Below are 16,971 nucleotides of genomic sequence, written 5' to 3' on the forward strand. Positions count from 1 at the left end.
CCATAACCCTAACCCTAGATTCATGTCCACACTCCAGCTCAACCATAACCATAACCCTAGATTCATGTCCACGCCCTGTTCAACCATAACCCTAACCCTAGATTCATGTCCACACTACGGATCAACCATAACCCTAACCCTAGATTCATGTCCACACCCTGTTCAACCATAACCCTAACCCTAGATTCATGTCCACGCCCTGTTCAACCATAACCCTAACCCTAGATTCATGTCTACACCCTGTTCAACCATAACCCTACCCCTAGATTCATGTCCACACTACGGATCAACCATAACCCTAACCCTAGATTCATGTCCACACCCTGTTCAACCATAACCCTAACCCTAGATTCATGTCCACACTACGGATCAACCATAACCATAACCCTAGATTCATGTCCACGCCCTGTTCAACCATAACCCTAACCCTAGATTCATGTCCACGCCCGGTTCAACCATAACCCTAACCCTAGATTCATGTCCACGCCCTGTTCAACCATAACCCTAACCCTAGATTCATGTCCACACCCTGTTCAACCATAACCCTAACCCTAGATTCATGTCCACGCCCGGTTCAACCATAACCCTAACCCTAGATTTATGTCCACACCCTGTTCAACCATAACCCTAACCCTAGATTCATGTCCACACTACGGATCAACCATAACCCTAACCCTAGATTCATGTCCACGCCCTGTTCAACCATAACCCTAGATTCATGTCCACGCCCTGTTCAACCATAACCCTAACCGTAGATTCATGTCCACGCCCTGTTCAACCATAACCCTAAACCTAGATTCATGTCCACGCCCTGTTCAACCATAACCCTAACCCTAGATTCATGTCCACACTCCGGCTCAACCATAACCCTAACCCTAGATTCATGTCCACGCCCTGTTCAACCATAACCCGAACCCTAGATTCATGTCCACGCCCTGTTAAACCATAACCCTAACCCTAGATTCATGTCCACACCCTGTTCAACCATAACCCTAACCCTAGATTCATGTCCACACTACGGATCAACCATAACCCTAACCCTAGATTCATGTCCACACCCTGTTCAACCATAACCCTAACCCTAGATTCATGTCCACACTACGGATCAACCATAACGATAACCCTAGATTCATGTCCACGCTCTGTTCAACCATAACCCTAACCCTAGATTCATGTCCACACTCCAGCTCAACCATAACCCTAACCCTAGATTCATGTCCACGCCCTGTTCAACCATAACCCTAACCCTAGATTCATGTCCACACTCCAGCTCAACCATAACCATAACCCTAGATTCATGTCCACGCCCTGTTCAACCATAACCCTAACCCTAGATTCATGTCCACACTACGGATCAACCATAACCCTAACCCTAGATTCATGTCCACACCCTGTTCAACCATAACCCTAACCCTAGATTCATGTCCACGCCCTGTTCAACCATAACCCTAACCCTAGATTCATGTCCACACTACGGATCAACCATAACCCTAACCCTAGATTCATGTCCACACTACGGATCAACCATAAACCTAACCCTAGATTCATGTCCACGCCCTGTTCAACCATAACCCTAACCCTAGATTCATGTCCACACTCCAGCTCAACCATAACCCTACCCCTAGATTCATGTCCACACTCCAGCTCAACCATAACCCTACCCCTAGATTCATGTCCACACTCTGTTCAACCATAACCCTACCCCTAGATTCATGTCCACACTACGGATCAACCATAACCCTAACCCTAGATTCATGTCCACGCCCTGTTCAACCATAACCCTAACCCTAGATTCATGTCCACACTACGGATCAACCATAACCCTAACCCTAGATTCATGTCCACGCCCTGTTCAACCATAACCATAACCCTAGATTCATGTCCACGCCCTGTTCAACCATAACCCTAACCCTAGATTCATGTCCACGCCCTGTTCAACCATAACCCTAACCCTAGATTCATGTCCACGCCCGGTTCAACCATAACCCTAACCCTAGATTCATGTCCACACTCCGGCTCAACCATAACCCTAACCCTAGATTCATGTCCACGCCCTGTTCAACCATAACCCGAACCCTAGATTCATGTCCACGCCCTGTTCAACCATAACCCTAACCCTAGATTCATGTCCACACCCTGTTCAACCATAACCCTAACCCTAGATTCATGTCCACACTACGGATCAACCATAACCCTAACCCTAGATTCATGTCCACACCCTGTTCAACCATAACCCTAACCCTAGATTCATGTCCACACTACGGATCAACCATAACCATAACCCTAGATTCATGTCCACGCCCTGTTCAACCATAACCCTAACCCTAGATTCATGTCCACGCCCTGTTCAACCATAACCATAACCCTAGATTCATGTCCACGCCCTGTTCAACCATAACCCTAATCCTAGATTCATGTCCACGCCCTGTTCAACCATAACCCTAACCCTAGATTCATGTCCACGCCCGGTTCAACCATAACCCTAACCCTAGATTCATGTCCACACTCCGGCTCAACCATAACCCTAACCCTAGATTCATGTCCACGCCCTGTTCAACCATAACCCGAACCCTAGATTCATGTCCACGCCCTGTTCAACCATAACCCTAACCCTAGATTCATGTCCACACCCTGTTCAACCATAACCCTAACCCTAGATTCATGTCCACACCCTGTTCAACCATAACCCTAACCCTAGATTCATGTCCACGCCCGGTTCAACCATAACCCTAACCCTAGATTCATGTCCACACTCCGGCTCAACCATAACCCCAACCCTAGATTCATGTCCACGCCCTGTTCAACCATAACCCTAACCCTAGATTCATGTCCACGCCCTGTTCACCCATAACCCTAACCCTAGATTCATGTCCACACTACGGATCAACCATAACCCTAACCCTAGATTCATGTCCACACCCTGTTCAACCATAACCCTAACCCTAGATTCATGCCCACACCCTGTTCAACCATAACCCTAACCCTAGATTCATGTCCACGCCCTGTTCAACCATAACCATAACCCTAGATTCATGTCCACACCCGGTTCAACCATAACCCTAACCCTAGATTCATGTCCACGCCCTGTTCAACCATAACCCTAACCCTAGATTCATGTCCACACCCTGTTCAACCATAACCCTAACCCTAGATTCATGTCCACACCCTGTTCAACCATAACCCTAACCCTAGATTCATGTCCACGCCCGGTTCAACCATAACCCTAACCCTAGATTCATGTCCACACTCCGGCTCAACCATAACCCTAACCCTAGATTCATGTCCACGCCCTGTTCAACCATAACCCTAACCCTAGATTCATGTCCACGCCCTGTTCAACCATAACCCTAACCCTAGATTCATGTCCACACCCTGTTCAACCATAACCCTACCCCTAGATTCATGTCCACACTACGGATCAACCATAACCCTAACCCTAGATTCATGTCCACACCCTGTTCAACCATAACCCTAACCCTAGATTCATGTCCACACTACGGATCAACCATAACCATAACCCTAGATTCATGTCCACGCCCTGTTCAACCATAACCCTAACCCTAGATTCATGTCCACGCCCGGTTCAACCATAACCCTAACCCTAGATTCATGTCCACGCCCTGTTCAACCATAACCCTAACCCTAGATTCATGTCCACACCCTGTTCAACCATAACCCTAACCCTAGATTCATGTCCACGCCCGGTTCAACCATAACCCTAACCCTAGATTTATGTCCACACCCTGTTCAACCATAACCCTAACCCTAGATTCATGTCCACACTACGGATCAACCATAACCCTAACCCTAGATTCATGTCCACGCCCTGTTCAACCATAACCCTAGATTCATGTCCACGCCCTGTTCAACCATAACCCTAACCGTAGATTCATGTCCACGCCCTGTTCAACCATAACCCTAAACCTAGATTCATGTCCACGCCCTGTTCAACCATAACCCTAACCCTAGATTCATGTCCACGCCCGGTTCAACCATAACCCTAACCCTAGATTCATGTCCACACTCCGGCTCAACCATAACCCTAACCCTAGATTCATGTCCACGCCCTGTTCAACCATAACCCGAACCCTAGATTCATGTCCACGCCCTGTTCAACCATAACCCTAACCCTAGATTCATGTCCACACCCTGTTCAACCATAACCCTAACCCTAGATTCATGTCCACACTACGGATCAACCATAACCCTAACCCTAGATTCATGTCCACACCCTGTTCAACCATAACCCTAACCCTAGATTCATGTCCACACTACGGATCAACCATAACGATAACCCTAGATTCATGTCCACGCTCTGTTCAACCATAACCCTAACCCTAGATTCATGTCCACACTCCAGCTCAACCATAACCCTAACCCTAGATTCATGTCCACGCCCTGTTCAACCATAACCCTAACCCTAGATTCATGTCCACACTCCAGCTCAACCATAACCATAACCCTAGATTCATGTCCACGCCCTGTTCAACCATAACCCTAACCCTAGATTCATGTCCACACTACGGATCAACCATAACCCTAACCCTAGATTCATGTCCACACCCTGTTCAACCATAACCCTAACCCTAGATTCATGTCCACGCCCTGTTCAACCATAACCCTAACCCTAGATTCATGTCTACACCCTGTTCAACCATAACCCTACCCCTAGATTCATGTCCACACTACGGATCAACCATAACCCTAACCCTAGATTCATGTCCACACCCTGTTCAACCATAACCCTAACCCTAGATTCATGTCCACACTACGGATCAACCATAACCATAACCCTAGATTCATGTCCACGCCCTGTTCAACCATAACCCTAACCCTAGATTCATGTCCACGCCCGGTTCAACCATAACCCTAACCCTAGATTCATGTCCACGCCCTGTTCAACCATAACCCTAACCCTAGATTCATGTCCACACCCTGTTCAACCATAACCCTAACCCTAGATTCATGTCCACGCCCGGTTCAACCATAACCCTAACCCTAGATTTATGTCCACACCCTGTTCAACCATAACCCTAACCCTAGATTCATGTCCACACTACGGATCAACCATAACCCTAACCCTAGATTCATGTCCACGCCCTGTTCAACCATAACCCTAGATTCATGTCCACGCCCTGTTCAACCATAACCCTAACCGTAGATTCATGTCCACGCCCTGTTCAACCATAACCCTAAACCTAGATTCATGTCCACGCCCTGTTCAACCATAACCCTAACCCTAGATTCATGTCCACACTCCGGCTCAACCATAACCCTAACCCTAGATTCATGTCCACGCCCTGTTCAACCATAACCCGAACCCTAGATTCATGTCCACGCCCTGTTAAACCATAACCCTAACCCTAGATTCATGTCCACACCCTGTTCAACCATAACCCTAACCCTAGATTCATGTCCACACTACGGATCAACCATAACCCTAACCCTAGATTCATGTCCACACCCTGTTCAACCATAACCCTAACCCTAGATTCATGTCCACACTACGGATCAACCATAACGATAACCCTAGATTCATGTCCACGCTCTGTTCAACCATAACCCTAACCCTAGATTCATGTCCACACTCCAGCTCAACCATAACCCTAACCCTAGATTCATGTCCACGCCCTGTTCAACCATAACCCTAACCCTAGATTCATGTCCACACTCCAGCTCAACCATAACCATAACCCTAGATTCATGTCCACGCCCTGTTCAACCATAACCCTAACCCTAGATTCATGTCCACACTACGGATCAACCATAACCCTAACCCTAGATTCATGTCCACACCCTGTTCAACCATAACCCTAACCCTAGATTCATGTCCACGCCCTGTTCAACCATAACCCTAACCCTAGATTCATGTCCACACTACGGATCAACCATAACCCTAACCCTAGATTCATGTCCACACTACGGATCAACCATAAACCTAACCCTAGATTCATGTCCACGCCCTGTTCAACCATAACCCTAACCCTAGATTCATGTCCACACTCCAGCTCAACCATAACCCTACCCCTAGATTCATGTCCACACTCCAGCTCAACCATAACCCTACCCCTAGATTCATGTCCACACTCTGTTCAACCATAACCCTACCCCTAGATTCATGTCCACACTACGGATCAACCATAACCCTAACCCTAGATTCATGTCCACGCCCTGTTCAACCATAACCCTAACCCTAGATTCATGTCCACACTACGGATCAACCATAACCCTAACCCTAGATTCATGTCCACGCCCTGTTCAACCATAACCATAACCCTAGATTCATGTCCACGCCCTGTTCAACCATAACCCTAACCCTAGATTCATGTCCACGCCCTGTTCAACCATAACCCTAACCCTAGATTCATGTCCACGCCCGGTTCAACCATAACCCTAACCCTAGATTCATGTCCACACTCCGGCTCAACCATAACCCTAACCCTAGATTCATGTCCACGCCCTGTTCAACCATAACCCGAACCCTAGATTCATGTCCACGCCCTGTTCAACCATAACCCTAACCCTAGATTCATGTCCACACCCTGTTCAACCATAACCCTAACCCTAGATTCATGTCCACACTACGGATCAACCATAACCCTAACCCTAGATTCATGTCCACACCCTGTTCAACCATAACCCTAACCCTAGATTCATGTCCACACTACGGATCAACCATAACCATAACCCTAGATTCATGTCCACGCCCTGTTCAACCATAACCCTAACCCTAGATTCATGTCCACGCCCTGTTCAACCATAACCATAACCCTAGATTCATGTCCACGCCCTGTTCAACCATAACCCTAACCCTAGATTCATGTCCACGCCCTGTTCAACCATAACCCTAACCCTAGATTCATGTCCACGCCCGGTTCAACCATAACCCTAACCCTAGATTCATGTCCACACTCCGGCTCAACCATAACCCTAACCCTAGATTCATGTCCACGCCCTGTTCAACCATAACCCGAACCCTAGATTCATGTCCACGCCCTATTCAACCATAACCCTAACCCTAGATTCATGTCCACACCCTGTTCAACCATAACCCTACCCCTAGATTCATGTCCACACTACGGATCAACCATAACCCTAACCCTAGATTCATGTCCACACCCTGTTCAACCATAACCCTAACCCTAGATTCATGTCCACACTACGGATCAACCATAACCATAACCCTAGATTCATGTCCACGCCCTGTTCAACCATAACCCTAACCCTAGATTCATGTCCACGCCCGGTTCAACCATAACCCTAACCCTAGATTCATGTCCACGCCCTGTTCAACCATAACCCTAACCCTAGATTCATGTCCACACCCTGTTCAACCATAACCCTAACCCTAGATTCATGTCCACGCCCGGTTCAACCATAACCCTAACCCTAGATTCATGTCCACACCCTGTTCAACCATAACCCTAACCCTAGATTCATGTCCACACTACGGATCAACCATAACCCTAACCCTAGATTCATGTCCACGCCCTGTTCAACCATAACCCTAGATTCATGTCCACGCCCTGTTCAACCATAACCCTAACCGTAGATTCATGTCCACGCCCTGTTCAACCATAACCCTAACCCTAGATTCATGTCCACGCCCTGTTCAACCATAACCCTAACCCTAGATTCATGTCCACGCCCGGTTCAACCATAACCCTAACCCTAGATTCATGTCCACACTCCGGCTCAACCATAACCCTAACCCTAGATTCATGTCCACGCCCTGTTCAACCATAACCCGAACCCTAGATTCATGTCCACGCCCTGTTCAACCATAACCCTAACCCTAGATTCATGTCCACACCCTGTTCAACCATAACCCTAACCCTAGATTCATGTCCACACTACGGATCAACCATAACCCTAACCCTAGATTCATGTCCACACCCTGTTCAACCATAACCCTAACCCTAGATTCATGTCCACACTACGGATCAACCATAACGATAACCCTAGATTCATGTCCACGCCCTGTTCAACCATAACCCTAACCCTAGATTCATGCCCACACCCTGTTCAACCATAACCCTAACCCTAGATTCATGTCCACGCCCTGTTCAACCATAACCATAACCCTAGATTCATGTCCACACCCGGTTCAACCATAACCCTAACCCTAGATTCATGTCCACACCCTGTTCAACCATAACCCTAACCCTAGATTCATGTCCACACCCTGTTCAACCATAACCCTAACCCTAGATTCATGTCCACACCCTGTTCAACCATAACCCTAACCCTAGATTCATGTCCACGCCCGGTTCAACCATAACCCTAACCCTAGATTCATGTCCACACTCCGGCTCAACCATAACCCTAACCCTAGATTCATGTCCACGCCCTGTTCAACCATAACCCTAACCCTAGATTCATGTCCACACTACGGATCAACCATAACCCTAACCCTAGATTCATGTCCACACCCTGTTCAACCATAACCCTAACCCTAGATTCATGTCCACACTACGGATCAACCATAACCATAACCCTAGATTCATGTCCACGCCCTGTTCAACCATAACCCTAACCCTAGATTCATGTCCACACTGCAGCTCAACCATAACTCTAACCCTAGATTCATGTCCACGCCCTGTTCAACCATAACCCTAACCCTAGATTCATGTCCACACTCCAGCTCAACCATAACCATAACCCTAGATTCATGTCCACGCCCTGTTCAACCATAACCCTAACCCTAGATTCATGTCCACACTACGGATCAACCATAACCCTAACCCTAGATTCATGTCCACACCCTGTTCAACCATAACCCTAACCCTAGATTCATGTCCACGCCCTGTTCAACCATAACCCTAACCCTAGATTCATGTCCACACTACGGATCAACCATAACCCTAACCCTAGATTCATGTCCACACCCTGTTCAACCATAACCCTAACCCTAGATTCATGTCCACACTCCGGCTCAACCATAACCCTAACCCTAGATTCATGTCCACGCCCTGTTCAACCATAACCCTAACCCTAGATTCATGTCCACGCCCTGATCAACCATAACCCTAACCCTAGATTCATGTCCACACCCTGTTCAACCATAACCCTACCCCTAGATTCATGTCCACACTACGGATCAACCATAACCCTAACCCTAGATTCATGTCCACACCCTGTTCAACCATAACCCTAACCCTAGATTCATGTCCACACTACGGATCAACCATAACCATAACCCTAGATTCATGTCCACGCCCTGTTCAACCATAACCCTAACCCTAGATTCATGTCCACACTGCAGCTCAACCATAACTCTAACCCTAGATTCATGTCCACGCCCTGTTCAACCATAACCCTAACCCTAGATTCATGTCCACACTCCAGCTCAACCATAACCATAACCCTAGATTCATGTCCACGCCCTGTTCAACCATAACCCTAACCCTAGATTCATGTCCACACTACGGATCAACCATAACCCTAACCCTAGATTCATGTCCACACCCTGTTCAACCATAACCCTAACCCTAGATTCATGTCCACGCCCTGTTCAACCATAACCCTAACCCTAGATTCATGTCCACACTACGGATCAACCATAACCCTAACCCTAGATTCATGTCCACACCCTGTTCAACCATAACCCTAACCCTAGATTCATGCCCACAGCCTGTTCAACCATAACCCTAACCCTAGATTCATGTCCACGCCCTGTTCAACCATAACCATAACCCTAGATTCATGTCCACACCCGGTTCAACCATAACCCTAACCCTAGATTCATGTCCACGCCCTGTTCAACCATAACCCTAACCCTAGATTCATGTCCACACCCTGTTCAACCATAACCCTAACCCTAGATTCATGTCCACACCCTGTTCAACCATAACCCTAACCCTAGATTCATGTCCACGCCCGGTTCAACCATAACCCTAACCCTAGATTCATGTCCACACTCCGGCTCAACCATAACCCCAACCCTAGATTCATGTCCACGCCCTGTTCAACCATAACCCTAACCCTAGATTCATGTCCACGCCCTGTTCAACCATAACCCTAACCCTAGATTCATGTCCACACTACGGATCAACCATAACCCTAACCCTAGATTCATGTCCACACCCTGTTCAACCATAACCCTAACCCTAGATTCATGCCCACACCCTGTTCAACCATAACCCTAACCCTAGATTCATGTCCACGCCCTGTTCAACCATAACCATAACCCTAGATTCATGTCCACACCCGGTTCAACCATAACCCTAACCCTAGATTCATGTCCACGCCCTGTTCAACCATAACCCTAACCCTAGATTCATGTCCACACCCTGTTCAACCATAACCCTAACCCTAGATTCATGTCCACACCCTGTTCAACCATAACCCTAACCCTAGATTCATGTCCACACTCCGGCTCAACCATAACCCTAACCCTAGATTCATGTCCATGCCCTGTTCAACCATAACCCTAACCCTAGATTCATGTCCACGCCCTGTTCAACCATAACCCTAACCCTAGATTCATGTCCACACCCTGTTCAACCATAACCCTACCCCTAGATTCATGTCCACACTACGGATCAACCATAACCCTAACCCTAGATTCATGTCCACACCCTGTTCAACCATAACCCTAACCCTAGATTCATGTCCACACTACGGATCAACCATAACCATAACCCTAGATTCATGTCCACGCCCTGTTCAACCATAACCCTAACCCTAGATTCATGTCCACACTCCAGCTCAACCATAACTCTAACCCTAGATTCATGTCCACGCCCTGTTCAACCATAACCCTAACCCTAGATTCATGTCCACACTCCAGCTCAACCATAACCATAACCCTAGATTCATGTCCACGCCCTGTTCAACCATAACCCTAACCCTAGATTCATGTCCACACTACGGATCAACCATGACCCTAACCCTAGATTCATGTCCACACCCTGTTCAACCATAACCCTAACCCTAGATTCATGTCCACGCCCTGTTCAACCATAACCCTAACCCTAGATTCATGTCCACACTACGGATCAACCATAACCCTAACCCTAGATTCATGTCCACACCCTGTTCAACCATAACCCTAACCCTAGATTCATGCCCACAGCCTGTTCAACCATAACCCTAACCCTAGATTCATGTCCACGCCCTGTTCAACCATAACCATAACCCTAGATTCATGTCCACACCCGGTTCAACCATAACCCTAACCCTAGATTCATGTCCACGCCCTGTTCAACCATAACCCTAACCCTAGATTCATGTCCACACCCTGTTCAACCATAACCCTAACCCTAGATTCATGTCCACACCCTGTTCAACCATAACCCTAACCCTAGATTCATGTCCACGCCCGGTTCAACCATAACCCTAACCCTAGATTCATGTCCACACTCCGGCTCAACCATAACCCCAACCCTAGATTCATGTCCACGCCCTGTTCAACCATAACCCTAACCCTAGATTCATGTCCACGCCCTGTTCACCCATAACCCTAACCCTAGATTCATGTCCACACTACGGATCAACCATAACCCTAACCCTAGATTCATGTCCACACCCTGTTCAACCATAACCCTAACCCTAGATTCATGCCCACACCCTGTTCAACCATAACCCTAACCCTAGATTCATGTCCACGCCCTGTTCAACCATAACCATAACCCTAGATTCATGTCCACACCCGGTTCAACCATAACCCTAACCCTAGATTCATGTCCACGCCCTGTTCAACCATAACCCTAACCCTAGATTCATGTCCACACCCTGTTCAACCATAACCCTAACCCTAGATTCATGTCCACACCCTGTTCAACCATAACCCTAACCCTAGATTCATGTCCACGCCCGGTTCAACCATAACCCTAACCCTAGATTCATGTCCACACTCCGGCTCAACCATAACCCTAACCCTAGATTCATGTCCACGCCCTGTTCAACCATAACCCTAACCCTAGATTCATGTCCACGCCCTGTTCAACCATAACCCTAACCCTAGATTCATGTCCACACCCTGTTCAACCATAACCCTACCCCTAGATTCATGTCCACACTACGGATCAACCATAACCCTAACCCTAGATTCATGTCCACACCCTGTTCAACCATAACCCTAACCCTAGATTCATGTCCACACTACGGATCAACCATAACCATAACCCTAGATTCATGTCCACGCCCTGTTCAACCATAACCCTAACCCTAGATTCATGTCCACGCCCGGTTCAACCATAACCCTAACCCTAGATTCATGTCCACGCCCTGTTCAACCATAACCCTAACCCTAGATTCATGTCCACACCCTGTTCAACCATAACCCTAACCCTAGATTCATGTCCACGCCCGGTTCAACCATAACCCTAACCCTAGATTCATGTCCACACCCTGTTCAACCATAACCCTAACCCTAGATTCATGTCCACACTACGGATCAACCATAACCCTAACCCTAGATTCATGTCCACGCCCTGTTCAACCATAACCCTAGATTCATGTCCACGCCCTGTTCAACCATAACCCTAACCGTAGATTCATGTCCACGCCCTGTTCAACCATAACCCTAAACCTAGATTCATGTCCACGCCCTGTTCAACCATAACCCTAACCCTAGATTCATGTCCACGCCCGGTTCAACCATAACCCTAACCCTAGATTCATGTCCACACTCCGGCTCAACCATAACCCTAACCCTAGATTCATGTCCACGCCCTGTTCAACCATAACCCGAACCCTAGATTCATGTCCACGCCCTGTTCAACCATAACCCTAACCCTAGATTCATGTCCACACCCTGTTCAACCATAACCCTAACCCTAGATTCATGTCCACACTACGGATCAACCATAACCCTAACCCTAGATTCATGTCCACACCCTGTTCAACCATAACCCTAACCCTAGATTCATGTCCACACTACGGATCAACCATAACGATAACCCTAGATTCATGTCCACGCTCTGTTCAACCATAACCCTAACCCTAGATTCATGTCCACACTCCAGCTCAACCATAACCCTAACCCTAGATTCATGTCCACGCCCTGTTCAACCATAACCCTAACCCTAGATTCATGTCCACACTCCAGCTCAACCATAACCATAACCCTAGATTCATGTCCACGCCCTGTTCAACCATAACCCTAACCCTAGATTCATGTCCACACTACGGATCAACCATAACCCTAACCCTAGATTCATGTCCACACCCTGTTCAACCATAACCCTAACCCTAGATTCATGTCCACGCCCTGTTCAACCATAACCCTAACCCTAGATTCATGTCCACACTACGGATCAACCATAACCCTAACCCTAGATTCATGTCCACACTACTGATCAACCATAAACCTAACCCTAGATTCATGTCCACGCCCTGTTCAACCATAACCCTAACCCTAGATTCATGTCCACACTCCAGCTCAACCATAACCCTACCCCTAGATTCATGTCCACACTCCAGCTCAACCATAACCCTACCCCTAGATTCATGTCCACACTCTGTTCAACCATAACCCTACCCCTAGATTCATGTCCACACTACGGATCAACCATAACCCTAACCCTAGATTCATGTCCACGCCCTGTTCAACCATAACCCTAACCCTAGATTCATGTCCACACTACGGATCAACCATAACCCTAACCCTAGATTCATGTCCACGCCCTGTTCAACCATAACCATAACCCTAGATTCATGTCCACGCCCTGTTCAACCATAACCCTAACCCTAGATTCATGTCCACGCCCTGTTCAACCATAACCCTAACCCTAGATTCATGTCCACGCCCGGTTCAACCATAACCCTAACCCTAGATTCATGTCCACACTCCGGCTCAACCATAACCCTAACCCTAGATTCATGTCCACGCCCTGTTCAACCATAACCCGAACCCTAGATTCATGTCCACGCCCTGTTCAACCATAACCCTAACCCTAGATTCATGTCCACACCCTGTTCAACCATAACCCTAACCCTAGATTCATGTCCACACTACGGATCAACCATAACCCTAACCCTAGATTCATGTCCACACCCTGTTCAACCATAACCCTAACCCTAGATTCATGTCCACACTACGGATCAACCATAGCCATAACCCTAGATTCATGTCCACGCCCTGTTCAACCATAACCCTAACCCTAGATTCATGTCCACACTCCAGCTCAACCATAACCCTAACCCTAGATTCATGTCCACGCCCTGTTCAACCATAACCCTAACCCTAGATTCATGTCCACGCCCTGTTCAACCATAACCCTAACCCTAGATTCATGTCCACGCCCTGTTCAACCATAACCCTAACCCTAGATTCATGTCCACACTACGGATCAACCATAACCCTAACCCTAGATTCATGTCCACACCCTGTTCAACCATAACCCTAACCCTAGATTCATGTCCACACCCTGTTCAACCATAACCCTAACCCTAGATTCATGTCCACGCCCTGTTCAACCATAACCATAACCCTAGATTCATGTCCACACCCGGTTCAACCATAACCCTAACCCTAGATTCATGTCCACGCCCTGTTCAACCATAACCCTAACCCTAGATTCATGTCCACACCCTGTTCAACCATAACCCTAACCCTAGATTCATGTCCACACCCTGTTCAACCATAACCCTAACCCTAGATTCATGTCCACGCCCGGTTCAACCATAACCCTAACCCTAGATTCATGTCCACACTCCGGCTCAACCATAACCCTAACCCTAGATTCATGTCCACGCCCTGTTCAACCATAACCCTAACCCTAGATTCATGTCCACGCCCTGTTCAACCATAACCCTAACCCTAGATTCATGTCCACACCCTGTTCAACCATAACCCTACCCCTAGATTCATGTCCACACTACGGATCAACCATAACCCTAACCCTAGATTCATGTCCACACTCCGGCTCAACCATAACCCTAACCCTAGATTCATGTCCACGCCCTGTTCAACCATAACCCGAACCCTAGATTCATGTCCACGCCCTGTTCAACCATAACCCTAACCCTAGATTCATGTCCACACCCTGTTCAACCATAACCCTAACCCTAGATTCATGTCCACACTACGGATCAACCATAACCCTAACCCTAGATTCATGTCCACACCCTGTTCAACCATAACCCTAACCCTAGATTCATGTCCACACTACGGATCAACCATAACGATAACCCTAGATTCATGTCCACGCTCTGTTCAACCATAACCCTAACCCTAGATTCATGTCCACACTCCAGCTCAACCATAACCCTAACCCTAGATTCATGTCCACGCCCTGTTCAACCATAACCCTAACCCTAGATTCATGTCCACACTCCAGCTCAACCATAACCATAACCCTAGATTCATGTCCACGCCCTGTTCAACCATAACCCTAACCCTAGATTCATGTCCACACTACGGATCAACCATAACCCTAACCCTAGATTCATGTCCACACCCTGTTCAACCATAACCCTAACCCTAGATTCATGTCCACGCCCTGTTCAACCATAACCCTAACCCTAGATTCATGTCCACACTACGGATCAACCATAACCCTAACCCTAGATTCATGTCCACACTACTGATCAACCATAAACCTAACCCTAGATTCATGTCCACGCCCTGTTCAACCATAACCCTAACCCTAGATTCATGTCCACACTCCAGCTCAACCATAACCCTACCCCTAGATTCATGTCCACACTCCAGCTCAACCATAACCCTACCCCTAGATTCATGTCCACACTCTGTTCAACCATAACCCTACCCCTAGATTCATGTCCACACTACGGATCAACCATAACCCTAACCCTAGATTCATGTCCACGCCCTGTTCAACCATAACCCTAACCCTAGATTCATGTCCACACTACGGATCAACCATAACCCTAACCCTAGATTCATGTCCACGCCCTGTTCAACCATAACCATAACCCTAGATTCATGTCCACGCCCTGTTCAACCATAACCCTAACCCTAGATTCATGTCCACGCCCTGTTCAACCATAACCCTAACCCTAGATTCATGTCCACGCCCGGTTCAACCATAACCCTAACCCTAGATTCATGTCCACACTCCGGCTCAACCATAACCCTAACCCTAGATTCATGTCCACGCCCTGTTCAACCATAACCCGAACCCTAGATTCATGTCCACGCCCTGTTCAACCATAACCCTAACCCTAGATTCATGTCCACACCCTGTTCAACCATAACCCTAACCCTAGATTCATGTCCACACTACGGATCAACCATAACCCTAACCCTAGATTCATGTCCACACCCTGTTCAACCATAACCCTAACCCTAGATTCATGTCCACACTACGGATCAACCATAACCATAACCCTAGATTCATGTCCACGCCCTGTTCAACCATAACCCTAACCCTAGATTCATGTCCACACTCCAGCTCAACCATAACCCTAACCCTAGATTCATGTCCACGCCCTGTTCAACCATAACCCTAACCCTAGATTCATGTCCACGCCCTGTTCAACCATAACCCTAACCCTAGATTCATGTCCACGCCCTGTTCAACCATAACCCTAACCCTAGATTCATGTCCACACTACGGATCAACCATAACCCTAACCCTAGATTCATGTCCACACCCTGTTCAACCATAACCCTAACCCTAGATTCATGTCCACACCCTGTTCAACCATAACCCTAACCCTAGATTCATGTCCACGCCCTGTTCAACCATAACCATAACCCTAGATTCATGTCCACACCCGGTTCAACCATAACCCTAACCCTAGATTCATGTCCACGCCCTGTTCAACCATAACCCTAACCCTAGATTCATGTCCACACCCTGTTCAACCATAACCCTAACCCTAGATTCATGTCCACACCCTGTTCAACCATAACCCTAACCCTAGATTCATGTCCACGCCCGGTTCAACCATAACCCTAACCCTAGATTCATGTCCACACTCCGGCTCAACCATAACCCTAACCCTAGATTCATGTCCACGCCCTGTTCAACCATAACCCTAACCCTAGATTCATGT

This window comes from Salmo salar, chromosome 01, assembly GCF_965601325.2.
Source record: "Salmo salar chromosome 01, fSalSal1, whole genome shotgun sequence".
Taxonomy (NCBI): Eukaryota; Metazoa; Chordata; class Actinopteri; order Salmoniformes; family Salmonidae; genus Salmo; species Salmo salar.